Below are 22,984 nucleotides of genomic sequence, written 5' to 3' on the forward strand. Positions count from 1 at the left end.
GAGTATTTCGAAAGCATACAGTAGAGGTGGTCTTCAAAACATGACTTCTCTCTTCCTCATTCTCTCTCCTTTCCTCCTTTTATCTCTCTCATATATATATATAATATATATATATAATATATATAATATATATATAATTATACAGGAAGAGAGTAAAAGGGGGTTTGGGGAGACATGTGTCACTCTCGGGTCCCCCCAAACCCTCCTTTAATGTAGAGGAAAAAGAAATAGATGTGGCACATATATAACAAAGTGTGTTTATTTCTACTTATTTTTTTTACTAAATAAATGCATAAACATTTTCTAAATTTTAGACTCTTTTTAAATAATCTGTTGAACTTTTAATTTTGACTACCGGACCACCAAACTTTATAAAATAGTATAATTTGTTCTTCCCCTCAAGCAAAGTTACTAATTAAGCAGCCGTACCGGTAGCATGTCTACTTACAAATAATCTTGTAATCAAGGTCCCATGACAGTGGCGTGCCGGCACGTGGCGTGGATCCCTACCTCATAGCACCCAGAAACTATGGGCCTGCTGTGAGATCCCTGGAGTTTGACTGTAGAGGTTTGTCGACAGCTCTGGAGAGTGTCGGGACAAGTCCGAGTCGCGTTGGCGTCAAATAGACGTAAAACGGACTCCGTGCGACGCGAGGGCCGCTTATCGCGAAGAATTCTGCAAAACAGCAGCATTCTCTGCTTGCTGTACCGGTACAAGCTTAGTGGCTGTACCGGTACAACCAGCGCGAAATAGCTCAACTGCTCTCGGGTTGGCTCTTGTACCGGTACAGGAGCCCGTGTACCGGTACAAGGGGGTAGGTAGAGGGCTATTTGAGTAATTTCTCTCCCTCGTTTGTGTCACCCATTTTTCCCTCAACCTATATACAGAGGAGAGGAGTTGAGAGAAGGGTTTGTGTTCCTTCATCTCTCTCTCTAGTCCCGATTGTGAGCAAGGAGGAGAGCTCGGTTGGAGTTTCGTCGTCGACGTCGCGCCGCGGGATCGTTCGAGCACGTATTTGACGCCGGGACATCGCGAGGAGACCGGGCGAGCGTGCAACTTCGCCGTTCTTGACGTCGCACCGGTGCTAATCGCTGTCGAGGTGAGTAATTCAGCCTTTCCTGGGATTTTGGGCAAGTTCTTACTACTTCAACTCGGAAAGATGTTGTTTGCTGAAATCCACCGTCGACTGTTAGTATTTCAGCTCGCTCTCGGCGTAGGAGCATTGGATTTCGACGAGGCTTGGTTCGTTGGATTCGGAACTTCGAAAGGAATCCACGAAGCCCTTACTTGCGAATTTTGGTAAAGGTTAGCTAGGTCGAAATCCCTTTCTTCTCTGCTACTGTGGATTTTGGACTGAATTGGTGAATTTTGTTGCGTAGAGCTCGGGCTTAGGCGATTTCTGTACTCGGCGGGTTCCGGGTGATCCAGCAGGTTGCACTACACCAGGGGGAGTCCTTCGCTGCCAGGGATTAGCATTTTAGGTGGGTTACATCGGCTTTACTCCTAAGTTCTTATTGGTCGACATGTATAGATCTTGATTTCGGTAATTAATTTTAGCTTAAATTCATGGACTATATGTAGATTGTGAAATCTGAATTTTGGAGCATATTTTTTTAAATTAAGTAGATTATACATGTTGGACTTGGAAATTGAATTAGGAGAAAACCTGCGATTTGGACCCGTCACCTGTATAAACTGTCTGATTTAGCTCTAGGAGTCGTTAGAAAATTGTACTGTCGCAGTATGGTCGAGACGAGTACTCCAGATAGTTTAGAATATATTTACACTCGTGCTGGTTCGCCGAGTGAATTTTTACAGGGTCGTTTAGGTTATTTCGGACTGTTGTGTGCCGTCAGAGTTGACGGTGGACCCGTATCGCCTTTTTGGCGTCAGATTGTGCCGAGGGCACGTTACCTGTTGGTTGTTAGACCAGTTTGAGTCGATTACTTGACTTTGGCTAGTTGGAGCCTGATTGAGCTCGACAGAGATACGCTGCATACTCGGTTGGGTAGCGCCCACGAGTGCCACTCCGGAGTCAGGCTTGTGCTTTCGCGTTGGTGTCGCTCATGCCAGTTGGACTTGCTCTCCACGGACCAGTTAGAGTGGATAGAGCCCGATAGTCGCAACGGGGCAGGGACGGGTGTATTCACAGTCCCGGGGACGGGTATGCTTACAGTCCCGATTTGGATTGGGTCAGATTTGACATTTCCTACAGTTGGTTAGTGTAGAGCATGATAGTGTAGTGGATGATAGCGGTAGAGTGTACTTCCTGCTTTTCCTTCTATCCTTGCTCCCTTCTGTAGACTTAGTGGGTGACCGATGTCGTTTTGGGCGGTACCCACTACGGACTACTTGTTTTTACAGTAGTTCTCACGCCCAGTTGTTACTTATGTTTTGCAGAGCCACAGGTGCCGGCTGCTGCATCTTCTGCCGCCCAGGATCGAGGCAAGGGCGTTGCGAGCTAGAGCCCTACCCGACAGTCAGAGCTAGAGGCTTTCCCCTACTGCAGGTAGTTTTGTTTTGGAGTTTATGTACATAGTTGTTTAACTCGCCAGTGCGAGTAGCTTTGTATTTTGGATTCTAGCTATGTATATGAAACTCAGATATTTAGCAGCTCTATGCTACTGTTTGTAGTATTGTATTTCTACAGGTACTTTGACGCTTCGTATACAGGAAAAATTTCTTTGTATACAGCGGATTTGTCGGCGTGCCCGGGGAACGAGACATCCGGGGCGTGACACCTGCTGCCCTCTATATTGCCCCATAATATTGCAGTGTGCATAACTCTGTGCCCGTTCGTGCGGAGTCGGCACGGTTTGTTATGAATCTATTTACTTATTTTTTTTCTATTTTAAGCGGTTAAAAAAGATATTTTGATGGTGCCGTCATTATTTTTCTGCTGGTGTTAGTCATAATAATACACGTATATCATGATAGAATTCATTATAATGAATATGTACGTAATTTGAGATGTGCCGATATCAAATGAGCTTTCACCATTATCAGAAATATTAATTTATATACAGGGATCACTCTGGTAACCGATGATGATAATTACTAAGCATTTAACATATTATTAGCAATGAGAGGAGTCCGGCTGGGATACTATCGATAGTACGAAATATTTGGTACTATCAAGTTTTTTGCCATTGGATTTAGCTCTTTTATCATTTTCATCCGTTCGATTATACTATTCAACTAACCACCCACTCAACTCTAGGGGCCTACATCATCCTAACCGCATATCTTTTAATCCAAGGGTAGAAAACTTAATAGCACCAAGTCATTAGTGCTATTAATAGTATTCCAGCCTAGTTTCAATGAGAGATAAAAGTTTAGACTTTAGTATTATGATTTGAGTATGTTAAATTATCTCTAGTATTATATGTTATTAATTATTAATCTTATTTAGTGTTTATATACTTTTATGAGTTGTGTATGATTATTTCAACTTGGTCTGAATGAGAGATGCAATTTGGGTTAAGTTCATATGCATTACAAATTTTAAAACATCCTAAAAAGTTGACAATCCTTCAAAAAAAGAAAGAAAAAAAAAAATCCTTCAAAACCCTACAAGCTTGGTCTGAATGAGAGATGCAATTTGGGTTAAGTTCATATGCATTACAAATTTTAAAACATCCGAAAAAGTTGACAATCCTTCAAAAAAAGAAAGAAAAAAAAAATCCATGTCAAACCCTACAAGCTAACCAGTGGCACGGGACTGTGCCGACACTGGCACGGCCGTGCCGGTGAGTTGTAGTGTACCGGCACTACAACAAAATTATTTTTTAGCGGTGATTATTTTTTAAATTAGCGGCAATTACAATTGCCGCTAAAATATTTTGTGACAATTTTAACAATTGCCGCTATTGGCGGGATCGCTAAAAGTTTTAGCGGTATTTATTCCGACGGTTGGTAAAAATTCAAATAAATGCAGCTAAATATTATACAATAATGACTATTATAAATGCCGCTAAATAGTATGCAATAACAACTATTATAAATGCCGCTAAATAATATACAATAACAACTATTATAAATGCCGCTACAATTAATTATAATTGCCGCAAAAAACATACTAAATAANGGTTGAGAGAGGGCACGAGGTTGGGTTGGGTTAGGTTGAGGTTGGATTAGGTTGGGGTTGGATTAGGATTATATTTAATATATAAATATTAGTAGGTATATTTGAACATAATTGCCGCTAAAAGTGTAATAAAATAATAGTAATAGCGGCCGTTTGATAATCACCGCTAAATAATTGCCACAAAAAGTCTCTTTTGGTGTAGTGCGGTGGTACAGCATCGTGCCAGTGACATGACAATCCGTGATTGTAATGCTTCAAAATATAAAAAATCTGCTTCTCTTTTCCAGGATAAAAATAGAGCATAAGAATTAAAAAACAAGTGAATATATCTTTGATTTTGATTGCCTTTCTCAAGCATTAGAATAGCAAAGACATATTCCAAAGTGATCCAAAGCCTCACAAGATCACATGTAAGATTTTTTTATTTTTTTGAGAAACAGTGTTTATTTATTAATTTTTTCTTAAGAATTAGAATAATTTATCGAACTGTTTGATTAAGTTTATAAATTCTAATTTGTTAAACTTGAAAGTTTAAGGGCCTACTTGCACTACAACAGAATTAGGTTATAGGGACATATGTTTGGGACACTTTTGTATAAGTGTTCTATTTATTTCAAAACTTAAAAAAAATCTAATAATGTGTAAATATAAAGTCCAATCCAACTAAAAATAAAATGTTATTCTACTCAACCCACCCCACCCAATCCATTCGGCTCGATTACAAATAGAAAAGAAAAAGAAAAGAAAAATCGATTACTATTTTTCCTTCTCCCTTCACTCAATCGACTGAAATTCTAGACGAAGATCCCTTCCTCTCGTCCTTCTCCGCCACCGCAGCCAACGAGGTAGAGTTCTGGCGGTTACTAAATGCTTAAATAAGTGTTGGTAAATTAGCAGCACTCTTTTTAAATTATAGCGACACTCTTTAACTGTTACTATATATCTAGTGACCCCACATATAGCAACACTTTTTAAAAGTGTTGGTAATTTAGCCAACAACATTTTTTTTGACCTGTACCGACATTTAAAAGTGTTGGTATAGACCGTTTTTGTTGTAGTGTAGTAAAGATGCAAAGTTTAGTGAGGTGTTTATGCATCTTTCCCTTTTTATTTTTATATGGGAAATATAACAAATTTGGTGGAGTGATCCATCAAGGGTCAATTTTTGTTGAGGGACCAAACCAAAACTAGCTTGGTTTATACTCCCAATTTATCATTGTTTACTTTGTAATAGTGTAAAATGCAAACTAGGGTTATGGTTTTGTGTTGGGACTAAACATAATGCTTTAAAAATTGTGAGATTCCTCAAGTAGTGTATTTTTATTTATAGATGTCATGCAAGATGTGTAAGGACTGAGATTTTTACAGTGCAATTAAACTCTCTGTTGATGATGTTTATGTGTGTAATTTAATTACACAAGCACTCGTCAAGTTTCAGGAGAAACTGAGCTAAAACGGAGAAGTTACGCGATTATTAGTTTTCACTTAAGTGAATAGTAACTTCGGTTTTTCGGTGAAGCCACGGAGTAGAGCTGGCTTTCGGCGCGTATCGGACTCCGTTCATAGCGATCCAATAGCTCGTTTTGAACGGTTCAGCTATTCTGGAACCAATGGCACTGACGGATTTTAGATCTGATGCACGGTTTTCGAGAAAATCTGAAAATACATGTTTCTTATGTAATTGTGCACCATTTTGGCCTTTTGGAGAGAGAATGGATTTCGTCGTGAATCGGAGATCAAATCTGACGAAACGAAATGCTAGATTCGATGCCTCGACGTGCTGAATGCGTTGGTGTGATCCGATTGGAAATCCGATGGACGGATCTTTGGGAATTGCAATAAGTTCGCTAAGGGGTCGAGAGTGGAAAATCGGGAAATTCGCAAAAGTCGTAATATTTTATGTACCGAATCGCGCGAGATCGATTGTGGAGGTGCTAAAGCGCGATAGTTACCCATTGTGAGGGACTAGGGTTGAAATTTGTAGTTCAGGTGGACTTTTGTGCAATTTGCACATTGCATACAATGTGCATCTAGGGTTCTTTTGCAAGGAACCCTAGATCTAGCCTACCTAGTTCCCCAACCGTGCCCTAGATAGCCCCAGTAGGTCCCTGCCCTACCTACGCTCGTGCCCAGACCTCCGGCGAGCAACTCCGGCCGCCGGAAAACTCATGGTCATCTTCCTCTCCACCCTCTCGGCCTGAGTACACAGGGAAACGCGCGAAGCCCCGAGGATCCTTCACCCTGTGGCAGAGAGTTACCTCCGGCGCCGACCCTCGCCGGCCCCCGCCGTCGGCGCGCGCCGCCGACGCCGCCGGAGCCACCTTGCTCCCTGCGGCCAACCTGCAGTCACCCAGGCCGAGCCTGGGTGATCTCTGCCTCTGCGCATCGCCGCCGCCCACCCTCGGTCCCGCCGCCCTCAGCTGGCCTCCGGCATGCCCCCGCGTGCCATCGCCGCCGCTCCCGTCGCTGCCGGCCGCCGCTCTCTCTTTCTGCGGCCGCCTTGACCAAGTGCGGGCCGAGCCGGGGCTAGCTCCGCCTCCGCGCGTCGCCGCCGCCCACCGTCAGCCGCGCCGTCATCCCTCTGCCGTCGGAGACCTCCCGCGTGACTCTCCCGCCGACCCCAGCCGTCCCCGTGGCCGCCGGCCACCGCTCCCGCTCCCTGTGGCCGCGCAGGGTCTGTGCAGGCCGAGCCACACCCAGCATCGCCGCCGCCGCCTTCCGCCGCCGGCCGGCGTGAGCATCGGCTCCGCCTGGCCGGCCGCACCCGTCAGCCACCGGCTACCCCGCCGCCGGAGCACCCTGTCAACCGGGATGAGCTCGAGCTCTCCTCGGGTTGTGCGGCTAGGGCATCATCGTCCGCCGCCTCCGCCGCCTCCCGTCGTCGGCCGACGCGCGCCCTGGCCTCCCCGCTCTGGCCTCACCTTCCCTTGGCCGACTAGCCCACCATCCGGCCGCCGCCGGCCGTCCCGTGCCTTACCTTGCTCCGGTGAGTTACGTAATAGCTTTCTGCACCTTGTCTTGGGGTTCCGGTCACTGTTCCGGTGAACGGAGGCCACCCCGAGTCTTCTGAAGGTGAGCACGATGATCCTGGTTCAGTGCTGATCATCGTGGCCACCTTCATTGGAGTCTGAGAGCGTCTGATTTGCGAGATAAGCATGTTCTTCTTGCTGTGCGCGCTGTTCGCAGATTTTCGCGTCACTCCCGCGCTCTCCGCTGTGGCCGATATTGCTCCGAAAGGTGAGCACGGCCTCCGGAACGTCAAAAACTGTCAGCGGGTATTTTGACTCGGCTGATTGATCTCTGGTTTGCGTAAACGGACCATAAAGGCGCCGAAATCGCATGAAATAATGCGATTTCGGGTATTCGGAAGGGCTTTTATGCAACGTTGTCCGTCGTGGCTGCTATTGGCAGCAAGTTTGGGCTGAGGATAACCTCCGGACTGCTTGTCCAAGGCCCCGGACCTTTGCGAAGACCGAAAATGCATTTCCGGAGCGTTTTTCGGCGAAATCCGCCGATAGAACGCGGTTTCGATTCGAATTTCTTCCGACGTCGTTTGGTTGCTCTGTGAGTGGTCGCTAAGCCTTGTTGGCTGGTCACCATCATCACTTTGTGGGTTCGGTGATGACGGGTGAGCGACGGTGGGTTCCGGTGTCGAATTCGACACTTCCGGGAACCCGTATTCGTACAATTATCCGGCGATAATAGTGTCGCGGTGTTTATCTTATGTTTGCTGCCAAAACATCCAAATTGGAGTGTTTTCTGGCAGCAGATGACTTGTAGCATGGGTCGGTGCGTTTCGGGACATTTCAGTGGTCCCGACGGAGTCCCGGTGCGATTTTCGGGACTTCCGGCGAGTTACGGTAGTCGGTTTTGGGAAACTGATCTCCGTGGGTTTGTTAGAGGGATTATGATGTAGTGCTTCTTAGTTGTGGGTTAGACACTAACCTAGTGGATCCTCCTTAGGTCCTGTTGACGTTCTTTTGCAGTCAGGTGACAGGCGCGACAGTTGTACAGGTGGGTACTTCGATCCGACGTCGGTACAGTGGTGCACGTTCAGTGATGGTTTCTTACCTTTGCTCCTTTGTTATTATCCATGCATACGTTATATATTGAGCTTTGCACCTCTGTTGTTTACATTACACCCACGTTGTTTGATTATGCTCTACTCGTTGTTTGCATGCTTAGTATCCTGAGTAGGAGTAGAGTAGTTCTATCCGCATCCGTATCGGTTGACCTAGTTGGTCTGTTGAGCATTCGTATCTGTTGACCTAGTTGGTCTGTTCTGCATTCCTCTACTCAGTCAGTTCCATATTGATATCATGCTTAGGAGTAGAGTTGACTTATCGGTTCACTATATCTGTGATTTGGTTGGGCGGTTCCCTTATTTTGATATCTATGACCTATTCGGTCGAGTTGCTACAGTTCTATCTATATCTGTGATTTGGTTGGGCGGTTCCCCTATTTTGATATGTATGACCTATTCGGTCGAGTTGCTATAGTTCTATCTTGACGTAACCGATTAGTTGCTGATGGCCTATACGGTCGGTGAGCCCCAAGGGGCTGGATTGTCGGCTAGTTGCCGATGGATGATCTTTGAGCATACTACATTGATCGCCACTGCAGGTACGCATTTCACGAACACCAGCGGTCTGATCCACCGCAAGAGGGTGTTCTTTTCCGGAAAAGTGGTTGGATTGCCAACCCGTGAGCCCAGGGGCTTTATTGCGAGGGTATATGCTTCTGACCCAGGGGCTTCATTGCGAGGGTCAGGTACTGTGCTTCTGACCCAGGGGCTTCATTGCGAGGGTCAGGTACAGGTTGAGCAGTGTGGCATGGGCCTGAGGTCTTCGGACCAATCGGGCAGCGAGATTGGGTACTTTTGAACTTATCGTCAGTTGACGCATGCATACAGTAGCTGTAGTGTTTATTTTCAGTACATCCTTATCTGTTTATTGTAGCTACTGTTTTATTTACCTGCATTTATACTTGTCAGCTCCTTACTTATCAGCATCTTTACTTACCAGCACTTATGTCTATCTAGTTCTCCGTGTTGTTGTATAGCTCTCTTCCTGATCCGGTGAGTACTCCTCGCCTTCTTCGGCTTGCGGTACCCACTGGGAGGGGAGACATGTTTACATGTTCTCACCTCCCCCACCATTTTTCAGGTATCGCGGGCGATGAGTAGTGGGACGAGACGTGAGGTACGTGTGTAGCGGTCGATAGAGCTTCCGACCCAGGTTATTTCGATTTAGTTATTATCCTTGGTATTTCTGTTGATATATAGTTTAGTTGGTTTATGTGGTTCAGTATTTATTTACATTTGAAAATGTGGATTTCTGGATTTTGTAAAATAAAATGTTTTCCTACCCCTCGTGGTAGCGTTTTTAAAAGAATAAAAGTTTCTGTGTAGGAAACAGTTTTCAAAAATTTTTTTTGTGGATTTCTGTTTAAATCTTGAATGTAAAATTGTGATGTGAATGGTGAATGTATGAATGTATAGTTATCTTTATACTCATCTGGTTGTGGTTGTATCCTGGTTGTACTGTGTATTTGACCGACGCCGTGCAAATACAGGGGAGACTCTGTCCGTGTGAACAGTGGATTCCCTGTATTTGTGGCGGATCTGGCATACTCTGGGGTCAGGTTTTCAAAAAAAAAATTTCAGACGCTTTTCCGCTTTGTTTTAAACTGAAAAGGGACCCCGGGGCGTGACAAGATGTTCCTTTCTTTGCAATTAAACAACATCCACTTTGTCCAAGTAGGCATGAGCCTTAGATGTTATCATGTTAACACCTAGATTCTTAATTATTTAAAGGTAAGTAGATTAATATGACTCTTAATGTAATTCTTTTTAATTATTAAATTCAAACTTGTGTGACTTCAAATAGGGAATGGATGAGCCTTCCTCACATTATCATTAAGAATATTCTAAATTATAAAGGCAACATTACAAAAATATTTTTCATGCACTTTCGTTTGTATTTCAATTACCTCTCCCTACTTAGTTTGTTCAATTACCTCTCACTTATAAATTACATTAATTTTTATGCAATACATGGGGAGTGTTTGATTTTTAAAAAATGTGCGAAACTATTTTTCCGAAAAAAAAAGTTTTCTATAAAAAAAATCTATTTTCTAATTTTTCGTCATTTGGTTCCAAGAAAAGACTAACTTTTTTGGAAAGCAATTTCATAGAAAATTAATGTTTTTGTTTTTCGATTTTTTTTAAGAAAAAAAAAACCACTATTTTTTTTTCATAAAATCTATTTTTAAGAAAAACAAAAACACCATTTTTTTTTTCATAAAATCTAGGAATTTTTTTTTTCATAAATGCTAGTTTTCCTTAAAACCAAATAGACAGAAATAGAAAAAAGTTTTTCACGAAAAATTATTTTGTTGGAAAACATTCTTCCACACTTTCTTGGGTAATCAAACAGTCCTATAGTCATTATCTTGAATAGGCGAAAAATTTGGAAGGATTGTTGACTATAAATTTAGAACTTAACAAAAAAAGAGTTTACAGATAATATAAGTTATAAGGATAATTCAAACGTACCCATCAAAACCTAAAAAATATCAAAACGATCCTTTCAAAATTGTCAGTATCAATATTATCTTCATAAATTCGTAAATAATATCGTACACATCCTTCCAATTACTATCAAAATTTTATATGAGTTAAAATATGAAAAAGACCAACCCATATTGCTGAAATTCCATATAAAAAAAAAACCCATTTCAAAATATTCTTTCCATCAATTTCCATTACAAAAAAAATACAGCTAATAGACGCAAATAATGTTATAGTCATATGGATAGTTTTGATAATTTTTCTAAATTTAAGTGGTAGGGGCTTTTATGTAATTAGAGGCGGATGAAAGTACATACGAAATTGATTTAACTCTTATTTATATGCAGTAATTAAGGAGTAGAAGAATATACATAAACTAGAAATTATCAATTTCGAACATTTGAGCGATGTAGAAATTCGTTAAGTAAAAACAGACAAATGCAGAGATACATAACGATGTGATATAGTGACTCCTTTTAATTAAGTTTCGTAATTAAATTCAAGTACTGTTGTTTTAAATTTTTGGACCTAAGTTTCGTAATTAAATTCAACTGTTGCTTTAAGTTTTTGGATCTAACCGAGATAACAGTAGTCGGTAAATAGAGACTGCTAAAGTGCAGGAGAAATTTTTGTAATTTACTAATTTGGACCTAAATATATTAATCAAACATACTTTATTTAGTTCTTGTTAAAGCTCAAATGAATTTTTGATCTTAAGAAATAGAAAATCTGATTTGCAACTTTTGTTCTTGTGAGACTACAGGTAGTCCTATAAATAATATATAATATGGTTAAACTCTTAACCCGGCTTAAGCATTATGGTCGTGGCTAGGCCTAAGAGGTTAAGAGAGTTAAGCGTGCTAGAACGAGAGTAGTCTTAGGATGAATGACCTTCTGGAAAGTTGGGGTGTCACAGTTGGTATCAGAGCCAATTACGTACCAGCCGGAAGTGTGAGATTAGTCTCGGCTGAGCCAGGGTCGGAATGACAAGGCTAGCGAGACAAATCTCACATCGTCTGGTATTTGTGAGTCTAAGCCTAACGAGAACGTCAGGGCTTAAAAGGGAGGAGATTGTGAGACCCCAGATAGTCCTATAAATGAGATATAATAGGGCTAAACTCTTAACCTAACTTAAACATTTTGGACGGTAGCTAGGCCCACGAAGTTAAGAGAGTTAAACGTGTTAGGTCAAGAGTAGTCCTAGGATGGAAAACTCCCTGGGAAGTTGGGGTGTCACAGTTCTACTAGAGTAAGAAACTATTTAGAAAAATTTAGTTTAAGTTGATGGTGATTTGAGTATTTCATTGTATAACTTTCATAAAAAAAAAGATAAACTTCAAATACCACCCATATAGTTTCATACTTTCTTACTTTACTATCCTATAGTTTAAAGTGTATCAAGTTAGTACCCTGTAGTTTCATTTTTATCTTTTCGTTAGTTTCTTCGTTAATATTTTGTTAAATTATATACGAAAAACTTTAGATACCCCATCTAGCTTTATCGAATATTCACTTTAGTATCCTTCAGTTTTAACTTTGTCGCTGATTTAACGATAAAAAAATAGTGAAATTGATAATAAGAAGCGAAAAATAAAACCATAGGGTACCAAATTGATGCACTTTAAATTATAGGGTAGTAAAATGAGAGAGTGCGAAATCACGGGGTAGTATTTGAAGTTTTTTCTTAAATTAAAAACATTTCTAAAGCTAGGTTTGTTATGTTGAACACTTCTTTTTGATTGAAAGGGATGGATGGAATAAAACAAAAACCATTGAAAAGCTTTTTTCCAATCATTTCAACTGCAGGGAAAGATAAGTGTAAACTTTTAGTGGTCTAAGAAACAACAGAAAAGAGAAAAAAGACAAAAAAAAAAAAAGTAAAAGAAAAAAAGGAAAAGTGAAAGAGAAGAATGTGAAAACTGAAAAAGAAAAGGTAAATAGGAAAAAATGAAAAATGAAAACGACTTGCATGCAACTTTCACAATTATAAAATTTTATTTTCTTTTTCTACTATTTACTAATTTTTTAATAGAGATACTCAATTATTTTTTTTGTCGATCTCTATATGGTTGTTAAAAAAAAAAAAGTAAAAGAAAAAAAGGAAAAGTGAAAGAGAAGAATGTGAAAACTGAAAAAGAAAAGGTAAATAGGGAAAAATGAAAAATGAAAACGACTTGCATGCAACTTTCACAATTATAAAATTTTATTTTCTTATTAAAGCTATTTGCTTCTTTTTATCCTCAAAGAAAAAAAATAAAATAAAAAGTAGAGTATATCACAGAGAATTAATGTACCTAAGACTATACTTATCTTCATAATCTAATTAACATGACTTGTGAGACAGCTATTCCAACTAACAAAAAATAAATAAAAAATTAGCCAAAACCTAAATTTTGGCTTTCACTTAAAAAAAAAGAAAAATAAATATATAATTTTGAATATAAAAAAAAAATAATTAAGCTTTATTTAACTTTTGCTTCAATTACAATTAATAAATGGCAGGAAAATTTAGATGAAAAAGTAAGATAGTAGTATCTTAGTAGTGCTGTCAAAACCCGCACTATATTTAAGAATTATTAACAACTTTTTTCTCACCATAAAATCAAAAATAAAATTCAAAGAAGTCGAATTTTAATTTTTTTTTTAAATATCTTACAAATATGCTTCTGTTGAAAATATAAAGCAATCAAAAGCGCTCTTAACTCTTTAGCAACTAAAGTCGTTCCTGACCCTAACTAAGACTAAGTCCACGCTTACCAATATGGCTCTTATTTAAAAATAGAAAAAAATTAAGAAAAAAGAAAGGGCTCGTCGTGCGTTGACATTCAAGCAGCATTTTTGCGAGAAATGACAAAATGAGTCAATGATAAAATTATAATAAGTAGGTAAAAATATCAGTGGCATAAGCATTGTTTGTGATGCTGATTTTTAATATACCACACAAGTTGGAATTGGTACCCAAAATTTCAACATCTGACCAGCCCACTAACAACTCTACTAAATGAGGCCCTGTTTGGGATCCACATACCCTCCCGCTTCATACTTTGAAAGGCTAAAAAATTTAAAAATAATAATAATAAAAGTGCTGCGAAGCTTCTTTTCTTCAATGCTATAAAATTGGTGTGACAAACCACAAAAAAAAAAGAAGAAAAAGAGCAATGTTGACTTAGTGCTAGCTTCTCTCTTAGAGGACGCAAGTTTTAACGTGCTTTCAAGCTTTCTGTGAACTCTTTTGAAGAATGAGAGCCGGCGCGTTTGAAGTTTGAACACTACGATCTGAAAAGAGGGCTAAGTGCCTATTTGGCTAATCATAAGATAAGGCTAGTGTTGGTTAATGCAGTATTACTTGAATAATATTGTCATGTATTATTATTTCTCAACTACTTATCTCTATAGCAGAATTAAACCTTACAAATTTCAACTTTTTGCGAGGATGCCAAATACTTTGCTACGACTGGAATAGACACTAAAAACCTATTCGCCCTCCTAGTGTAGGTTTTATGTTGTTGGCAAAATATTATTTAAATAGTGTTTTTAAGAGAAATACTATATTAAAATCTTCTAAATCACTTCTCTCAACAACTACTGAAGCAAAGCCTTCAAATGAAACGCTTTACATTTGAAAGACAAAATCTTATTTCAATTTTGCTCCACGCAAAAATTTTAATTTTCTATTTAGGTTATCTTACTGTAGTGTCACTGGTGTTCTGCAGCCTGTGGGTTTCAGCATCTGAGGCTTGTCGACACATCTGGAGAGTGTCGGGATTAGTCGGAGTCGTTTTGGCGCGAAATGGACGCAAAACGGACTCAGTGCGACGCGAGAGCAAAGTTTTGACACTGGAATCTGCAAAGTGCAGGTTTTCAGTGTTGAGTATCGGTACCAGGCAGAGGAGTACCGGTGCCCCAGTGTATTTCCTGAACCGAATGCTCTCGGGTTGCGCCAATCTGATGTTGAGTACCGGTACGGCATTGGGCTGGTACCGTACCCACCATGTCACGCTCCGGATTACACTTTTCTCCGGGCACACCAACAGACTCGCCGTATATATAGGAATTTTTCCTATATACGAAGCGATAGCTGTACCTGTAAACAAACCAAGCTATAACCACAAGGTAAAGAGCTGCTAAACTGAATATATATATATATATATATATATATATATAAAACCTCGAGGGGTTCCAGTACATACAAAAAGTTCACTACACACTCGCTCCAGCGAGTACCCCGACAACAACACAGTATGTACAATGAAAGCCCAAAACTACCGCTGGAAGGTACTTCTCTAGTACTACAGCAAGGCTGGAAGGGATCTAGCTCGTGACTCCCTTTCCACGATTAGAATCGACAACAGCAGCAGTCGCGGACGAAGGCTCTGCAAAAAAAGGGTCAACAACCGGGTGTGAAAACTACCGCAAAAATGAGTAGTCCTCAGTGGGTACTGTCACCGACCTCAACGGCTTGCCCACTAAGTCTACAGAAAAGTGCGTAAGAGATAGTAAGGAAAGCTGGAAACCCTACAACTATATGCCACTATACTATCGCTAACCAACACTGGCTATCTGTAGATATAACAAAAATACAATCTCTAACCCAAATTCATTAGGGACTGTGAACGCACCGGTCCCGCATGCCGAAGCTACACCGCACACCACCCTAAGGGCTGCCGGTGGAGAGCAAAGTCCTAACCGGACACTACGACATCAACACAAAAGTACGTAGCCAAACTCCGGAGCGGCACTCGTGGGCGCGATCCAACCGAGTATGCAAGCGTGTCTCTGTCGAGCTCAATCTGGTTCTCACAGGCTATAGTCAATGAAAATAGGTCTAACTGGTCTAACAACCAAAGCTCACGTGCCCTTGGCACAATCTGAGGCAAAACACAGAAATTTGGGTCCACCGTCAACCGCGACGGCACGCGACAGTCCAAAACAGTTTACACACTACTGTAATATAAGCTTGTCATCCCAGCACGAGCGTAAACTCATCCTACACTAATCTGGATATCCACCGCATACCAACAGCGGCGATACAAACGAACCACAGCTCTTAAAGCTAAATCTGGAAATTTTCAGAAATGACAGTACGTGTAGAATCTATATGTTTTCTCCTAAGTCAAATCCAAGTCCAACATGTAAAATTATAATTCTAGCTTAACTTCAAATTCAGATTTTATACTCTAATCCATGAATTCGAATACTAGCAAGGAAATAAACCAATAATACATGTTGACGATGTTAAAATTAGGAGGAGAGAGACAGAGAATGAGCTTTTGGCTGCTGCTTTCTCTCTTTCTCTAGTTTGGAGACGTCGCTCGTGGTGGAGTCGCGGCTCGAGCTCGGGTAGACTTCGACGTTGTGCCGGGGAGCTGTTCGAGCGCGCGGGCATCGTAGTTGCATCGTTGGGAGGTCGGGCGAGCACGTGGTTTCCTCTCCTTTCGACTTCTCACCGTAGTTGGATTAGCGTGTCGAGGTGGGTTAATGTTTACCGAAATCGTCGGAACTCTCCTAAGTTTTAACATCGTCGACATGTATCATTGGTTTATTTCCTTACTAGTACACGAATTTATGGATTAGAGTATAGGGATGTCAATGGTTATGGATACCCGAAATTTTATTCATACCTGAACCCGAACGGGGCGGGTTTACCTGAGCTAAACGGATATGGATTTGGTTATGTGCATAGAAAATAAAAACCCGACGGATATGGGTACGGGTATGGATTTTGTATATACTCGACCCGAACTCGAACCTGAACTCGAACCCGAACCCGAACCCGAATAAATTATATATATATATATATATATATATATATATATATATATATATATATATATTTATATATAATATATAAAATATTTAATAATGTTTATCCATTGGATCCTCATCCAACGGTATACAAAAATCCCTATCTTTATTTTGCTATTTTTCCTTATTTTCAATGTGGTCCTCGGGATGTGCGGCCAGAGCGGGGCTGCGGGAGGGATTACTCATCACTAAACCCTAAGTCCTTTTGCCCCATCCGCTATTTCGCCGCCCTCTTCGATCCGCCGTCCGCGGTCTCCGCCGCTCGTCCCCAATCCGGCAATCCTTCCCTCTGTTGTCCACCCCGTCTCGCCCGCGGCCCGTCCCTAGACGCCTCACCCGCGGCCCGTCCCTAGTCCCCATCCGATCGAAGCCATTCCGCGATTTCTCGTACTCGGTACTCTCAATCTCACGATGCCCTTCCTTCTCCTCTTCCTCCTTGATCTCTTTTTCCTCTTCCTTCTATTCTCGTTTTCTGCATTCAGCATGGTATGAGTTCACCCATTTAATCTCGTCGATGTTCAGCAAGGTCAGATCCATTAGTTTCTTCTGGTATGGGGCCTGCAAAGTTACTGCTCATCAATTTCAAAAACTACAAAAAAGATCGGAAAAAGAAACCAAGAGACCCTTAACTATTTAAATTGTTAACAGAACAAATTACACCAGTATTCCTAAACCATATCCGCTATATTTGTATTCATTATTGTATACGAACTTATCCCATACAAGAAAAAGAAGTGTTAAATAGCTTGATAGTATTTTTTAAGCTCTTCTATTTCAAAGGAGCAGAAAATGGAAATGAGGCATAAAAATGCCTCTGAGATGGTGAATTAAAATCAGCCTATCAAGCCTTAGGTCATGTCATCTGTAACTGCCAAAAGAATGAAACTGTTTCCAAGGGATAAGAGAGATGTGTTTCTCATCCTAATTCCTAAAGCTTAGAGTTTTGAGCACTTAGCGCAGAGTCGGACTTTTTTAGATTTATGTTTGTATTTTGATTAGGATTTATGTTTGCATTTGGTGCAGTTGCTTTTGTTTTCCTTGGATGCTGCTGAAGAAGAAGCATGCATGTGTGTTATCCAATAGTTGCTTCATGTTAATTATTGTCTTCAACAACCTGTTTTTTTCCTATTTGCAATAATCAAATATATATATATATATATATATATATATATATATATATAGAGAGAGAGAGAGAGAGAGAGAGAGAGAGAGAGGCTAGGATGCTTATGGAAGCACGGAGGGCTCCGTGCTTCCACTTTGTTTTCGATGTTCGGACTTTCGAATCGACGATCGGCTCCGTTAGACTTGATCTAGAGTATTTGAAGTATCTAGAAAATAAATTTTGCGATTTTTCGATATCATTTGCCTAGTGATCGAAGTAGCTCAAAATCAACGGCTGAAAATAAAAATCTTACAAAATATGATGATATGACATTAAAATTTTAGATCAACGTTATTGATCTTGTTTTATATGGTATAAAGAATTTTCTATCAAAATTTCATGTGATTTGGATATTTCTACACCGTTAAACTTGCAACCGGCTCACCACGGCCATTCAAATTATTGATTTTGAGCCCCTTCGATCGCTAGGCAAATGATATCGAAAAATCACAAAATTTATTTTCTAGGTACTTCAAATACTCTAGATCAACTCTAACAGAGCCGATCGTCGATTCAAAAGTCCGAACATCGAAAACAACGTGGAAGCACGGAGGGCTTCGTGCTTCCAGAAGCATACCAGCCCACTCTATATATATATATATACAATAATCAGATGCATGAAATAATCAATTCCATGCAATAGATACATTTGCAATAATGAGATGAATGATGATTCCCAAAGAAAAATTGTTTGTCCCAGAAAAATTGTGTATGCAAAACTGTATATGTATTTGCTACTCTGTTTTGGTTTTATTTGCATAATCATTCAATTATCCTTTTGGCTAGATACTTTTTTTTATTTATTACTCTCTTGATTATTGATTAGAAGGTCAAATTATAAAAACCAAAAGGATAAAAAATGTTTACACAACCGGCTAATGAAAACTCTCAACCTTCATCGGCACCACCTATTATTCATACAAATGTAGGATCAAATCCGTCCCCAGTTGATACTATCGGTGATGACGAAGAAACCAATGAAGTAATGAAAAAAAAAGCAACTTCCTTGGTGTGGAATCACTTTACGAAGGAAAAAGTTGGTGAAGCTATAAAAGCCAAGTGTAATTATTATGGAAAGAAACTTTATGGGGATACAAAACATGGAACGAGCCACTTACATTCGCATCTGAAGGTATGCCCAAAGCACGAATTTAAAGACATGAAAGATATAGTGAATAAAAAAAAACTAAAGTTAGAACAATTCGGTGGTGAGAAAGTAAAGGTTGTCAATTTTACCTTTGATCAAGAGGTGTCAAGAAAGGAGTTAGTGTCGATGATTATTATGCATGAATATCCAATTTCCATAGTAGAGCATGTTGGTTTTAGAAAATACTCGGCTTCTCTTCAACCGGCATTCAAAAAACCTTCTAGAAATACAGTGAGAAATGAAATTTTAAAAATTTATGATTATGAGAAGGAAAATACGATGAATTTATTGAAATCAAATTGAAGTAGAATTGCTATTACTACTGATATGTGGACAGCTAAGAACCAAAAGAGAGGCTTTATGGCGATCACGACTCACTTTATTGATGATTCTTGGATGCTGCAAAGTCGAGTGTTGAGGTATATTTTAATTTTTGTATGCAAGTAGTATTACTTTTCATATTTCTCATTCATAAAAGTTACTTTCATTATTATTCATTATAGGTTTGCCTATGTACCTTGTCCACACAGTACTAATACACTTTCTGATGTATTGATGGACACATTTATTGATTGGAATCTTGATAAAAAGCTCTCTACTCTAACAGTAGACAACTGCAATTCGAATAATGCTATTGTAGATATCCTATTGGATAAGCTTGAAAAGAGGTCTTTTATGGTCCGTGGGCGTTTTTTTCACATGCGTTGTTGTGCACATATTCTTAATTTAATTATTAGAGATGGATTAGAGATGATAGGAGATGCTCTTGAGAAAATACGAGATAGTGTTGTATTTTGGAAGGCAACACCAAAGAGAGAGGAAAAGTTTGAAGAAACAGCCCGTTAGTTGGACATTTCAAGTACTAAGAAATTGGTGCTTGATTGTATAAAACGCGAAGGAATTCTATGTTTTTAATGCTTCAATCAGCTTTGGTATATAGGGATGTTTTCTCATACTTGAAACTTTGTGAGCCATTATACAAGTGCTTGCCTTCAGAAGACGATTGGTGTGTAGCGGGGGACATGTGTGAGAGGCTCGAACTTTTCTATAGTGCAATCGAAATTTTTTCCGGTACAAGATATCCCACGACTAATCTATTTTTTGAAAAAGTGTGCGATATTTGATTGACATTACTTCAGTGGTCTGTAGATCTTAATGAGATGATTAGATCCATGGCTGAAAAAAGGCTGAAAAAATTTGATAAATATTGGCATATAATTCATGGCATTATGGGAGTAGCAACTGTTTTGGATCCAAGATATAAGTTGACTCTATTGGATTGTTATTTTTCGACCATTTACAGTACCGAAGTCAATAATGAAGTTGATAGAATTCGACAATTAGGTTATGATCTCCTTAGTGAGTATTAAGAAAGAAACAAGCGAGACAAGGAAGTTGGTGGTGAATCTTCTCATTCATTTTCTTCTTCTATTACTGAAGTTGGCAGTGGTAGTATAATTAACAGGAAGAATTTTACTGTTATTTATGATCAATATATGATGCAGAAGAAGAAATCAACATTTAGTACACCTATAAAATCCGAATTGGATCATTACTTAGAGGAGGATCCTTTACCAAGAACAGATAATTTTGATATGTTGGCTTGGTGAAAAAGTAATGGCCTCAAGTACCCTACATTGATGATGATGGCTAGAGATATCCTTGCAATTCCTATTTCTACCGTTGCATCCGAGTCGGCATTTAGTACTAGTGGAAGATTTTTAAGCCCACATCGAAATCGGCTCCATCCTGATGTTTTAGAAGCATTAATGTGTACTCGTGATTGTCTTTGGGCAAAATTTCATCAAGAAGGTTTTTTTTTTTTTATTTAGTGATATACAATTTAGTAATTTAAAATATGTCTATTATAGTTATTATTTATATTGATATATAATATGTTATTTGTAGATTCCTCTACAGCTACATCGTATTATCGATCTTCGTTGGATGATGATGATGAAGGTGGCATCATTGATGTTGATGAGGTAATTTCTAATCAATTTTTTAGAAAATAGTATGAGAATTTATTATTCTAGAAATACTTTTAATAGTTTTTGTATCTTTTCTCATGTACAAGAATAATATATAATTTGCCAACGCATCTTGGAGGATTGACCAATGACGAGGAGGCTAAGCGAATGTTGTGTTAGATAACTTATTTAAATTCTAAAGTAACATTTTGATATCTAGAAATTGTACTAGATATTTAGCGAATGTATTGTTGTATTTAACTATTTGAATTTACGTTTTTTCAATCGAAATATTGATATTATATGGCATGAATGTATTTGATTGTGTTTTGAAATTTTGATTGTGTTTTGAAATTTTGTATCGAAATATTGATATTATATGGTATGAATGTATTTTGATTGTATTTGATTGTATTTTGAAATTTTAATTTTACTATAATATATTTTGAAATATGGTAAAAAAATTCATTATTTTGGGTTCGGGTTTTCGGATTCGGGTTTTCGGGATCGGGTTCGGGTTCGGGTTTCGGGTTTTTGGTCGGGGCCGGATATGGGTATGGATTTTTAAAACCCGTCGGGTTCGGGTTCCGGTATCAACTTGGTATTCGGGTTCGGATTCGGGTTTTTGAAAATCCGACCCAAACCCGACCCGTTGACATCCCTATTAGAGTATAAAATATGAATTTGGAGTTAAGCTAGAATTATAATTTTACATGTTGGATTTGTGTCTGACTTAGGAGAAAACATATAGATTCCACACTGTCATTTCTGAAAATTACCAGATTTAGCTTTAGAAGCTGTGGTTCGTTTGTATCGCCGCTGTTCGTATGCGGTGGATACCCAGATTAGTGTAGGATGAGTTTACGCTCGTGCTGGGATGCCGAGCTTATTTTACAGTAGTGTGTAGACTATTTTGGGCTATCGGGTGTCGTCGTGGTTGACGGTGGACCCAGATTTCTGTATTTTGCCTCAGATTGTGCCAAGGGCACGTGAGTTTGGGTTGTTAGACCAGTTAGACCCATTTGCATTGATTATAGCTTGTGAGAGCCTGATTGAGCTCGACAGAGATACGCTTGCATACTCGGTTGGGTCGCGCCCACGAGTGCCGCTCCGGAGTTTGTCTACGTGCTTTTGCGTTGATGCCGTAGTGTCCGGTTAGGACTTTGCTCTCCACCGGCAGCCCTCGGGGTGGTGTGCGGTGTAGCTTCGGCATGCGGGACGGACGGGTGCGTTCACAATCCCTAGTTAGTTTGGGTCAGAGATTATATTTTTGTTATATCTACAGATAGCCAGTGTTGGTTAGCGATAGTATAGTGGCATATAGCTGTAGGATTTCTAGCTTTCCTTACTATCTCATACGCACTTTTCTATAGACTTAGTGGGTGAGCCGTTGAAGTCGGTGACGGTACTCACTGAGGACTACTCCCTTTTGTAGTAGTTCTCACACCCAGTTGTTTTACCCCTTTTTGCAGAGCTCGTCCGCGGTTGCTGCTGTCGCCGATTCTGATCGTGGAAAGAGAGTCGCGAGCTAGATTCCTTTCAGCCTTGCTGCAGTACTAGAGGAGTACCTTCTAGAGGCAGTTTTGGACTTTCCTTGTACATACTGTGTTGTTGTCGGGGTACTTGCTGGAGCGAGTGTGTAGTGGACTTTTTATATGTACTGAAACCCCTCGAGGTTTTATATATATACTAGTGAAGGTACCCGTGCATTGCGGCGGGTTGATTCTATAGAAAAAATAAAATTATATAGCAGTTGATGAAAATGATAGTATAATCTACACAAATTTGTCAAGATTTTCTTTATATTTAGGCAAAAAAAATCAATTTATATCAAAAATTCATGAAATTTGAAGAAAATTTCACAAAATTGCAAATTACCAACAAAAAAATAGAAGAATTTCAACTATTACTCTCATCAACCTCAAAATAAGCTAACAGGCATGAAAATCCTAGTTGAAAAGCTTGGCACACATAGTTCAATGTTGATAATCAAACCGACATAAGTTGAGCTGGTTCAACAGCTTGTTAGATAAACATAATACCTAAAGAAAATATTCTGCATGCGATGGAATGAATGTTCTGTAGATGTTTAAATTAGGAAGTCCAACTTTTCTTAGATAATTCAATAACGAAAAATTTAAGAAATTTTCATATAATCTCTCTATTATCCTATATAAAGAATAATTTTACTTTTTTAATATTGTATTTGATTTCTCTAACTAAGAGCTAAACCTTTTGAGG

General features: G+C 39.5%; 1 long non-coding RNA gene across 1 annotated transcript; it reads left to right on the forward strand.

The window, feature by feature from the left end:
* On the forward strand, positions 931 to 1,476 carry LOC109709831. The gene is made up of 3 exons (XR_002216216.1): positions 931 to 1,100; positions 1,203 to 1,306; positions 1,381 to 1,476. It is a non-coding gene; the product is annotated as an uncharacterized LOC109709831 (long non-coding RNA).

Source organism: Ananas comosus, linkage group 5 (genome assembly GCF_001540865.1).
Source record: "Ananas comosus cultivar F153 linkage group 5, ASM154086v1, whole genome shotgun sequence".
Taxonomy (NCBI): Eukaryota; Viridiplantae; Streptophyta; class Magnoliopsida; order Poales; family Bromeliaceae; genus Ananas; species Ananas comosus.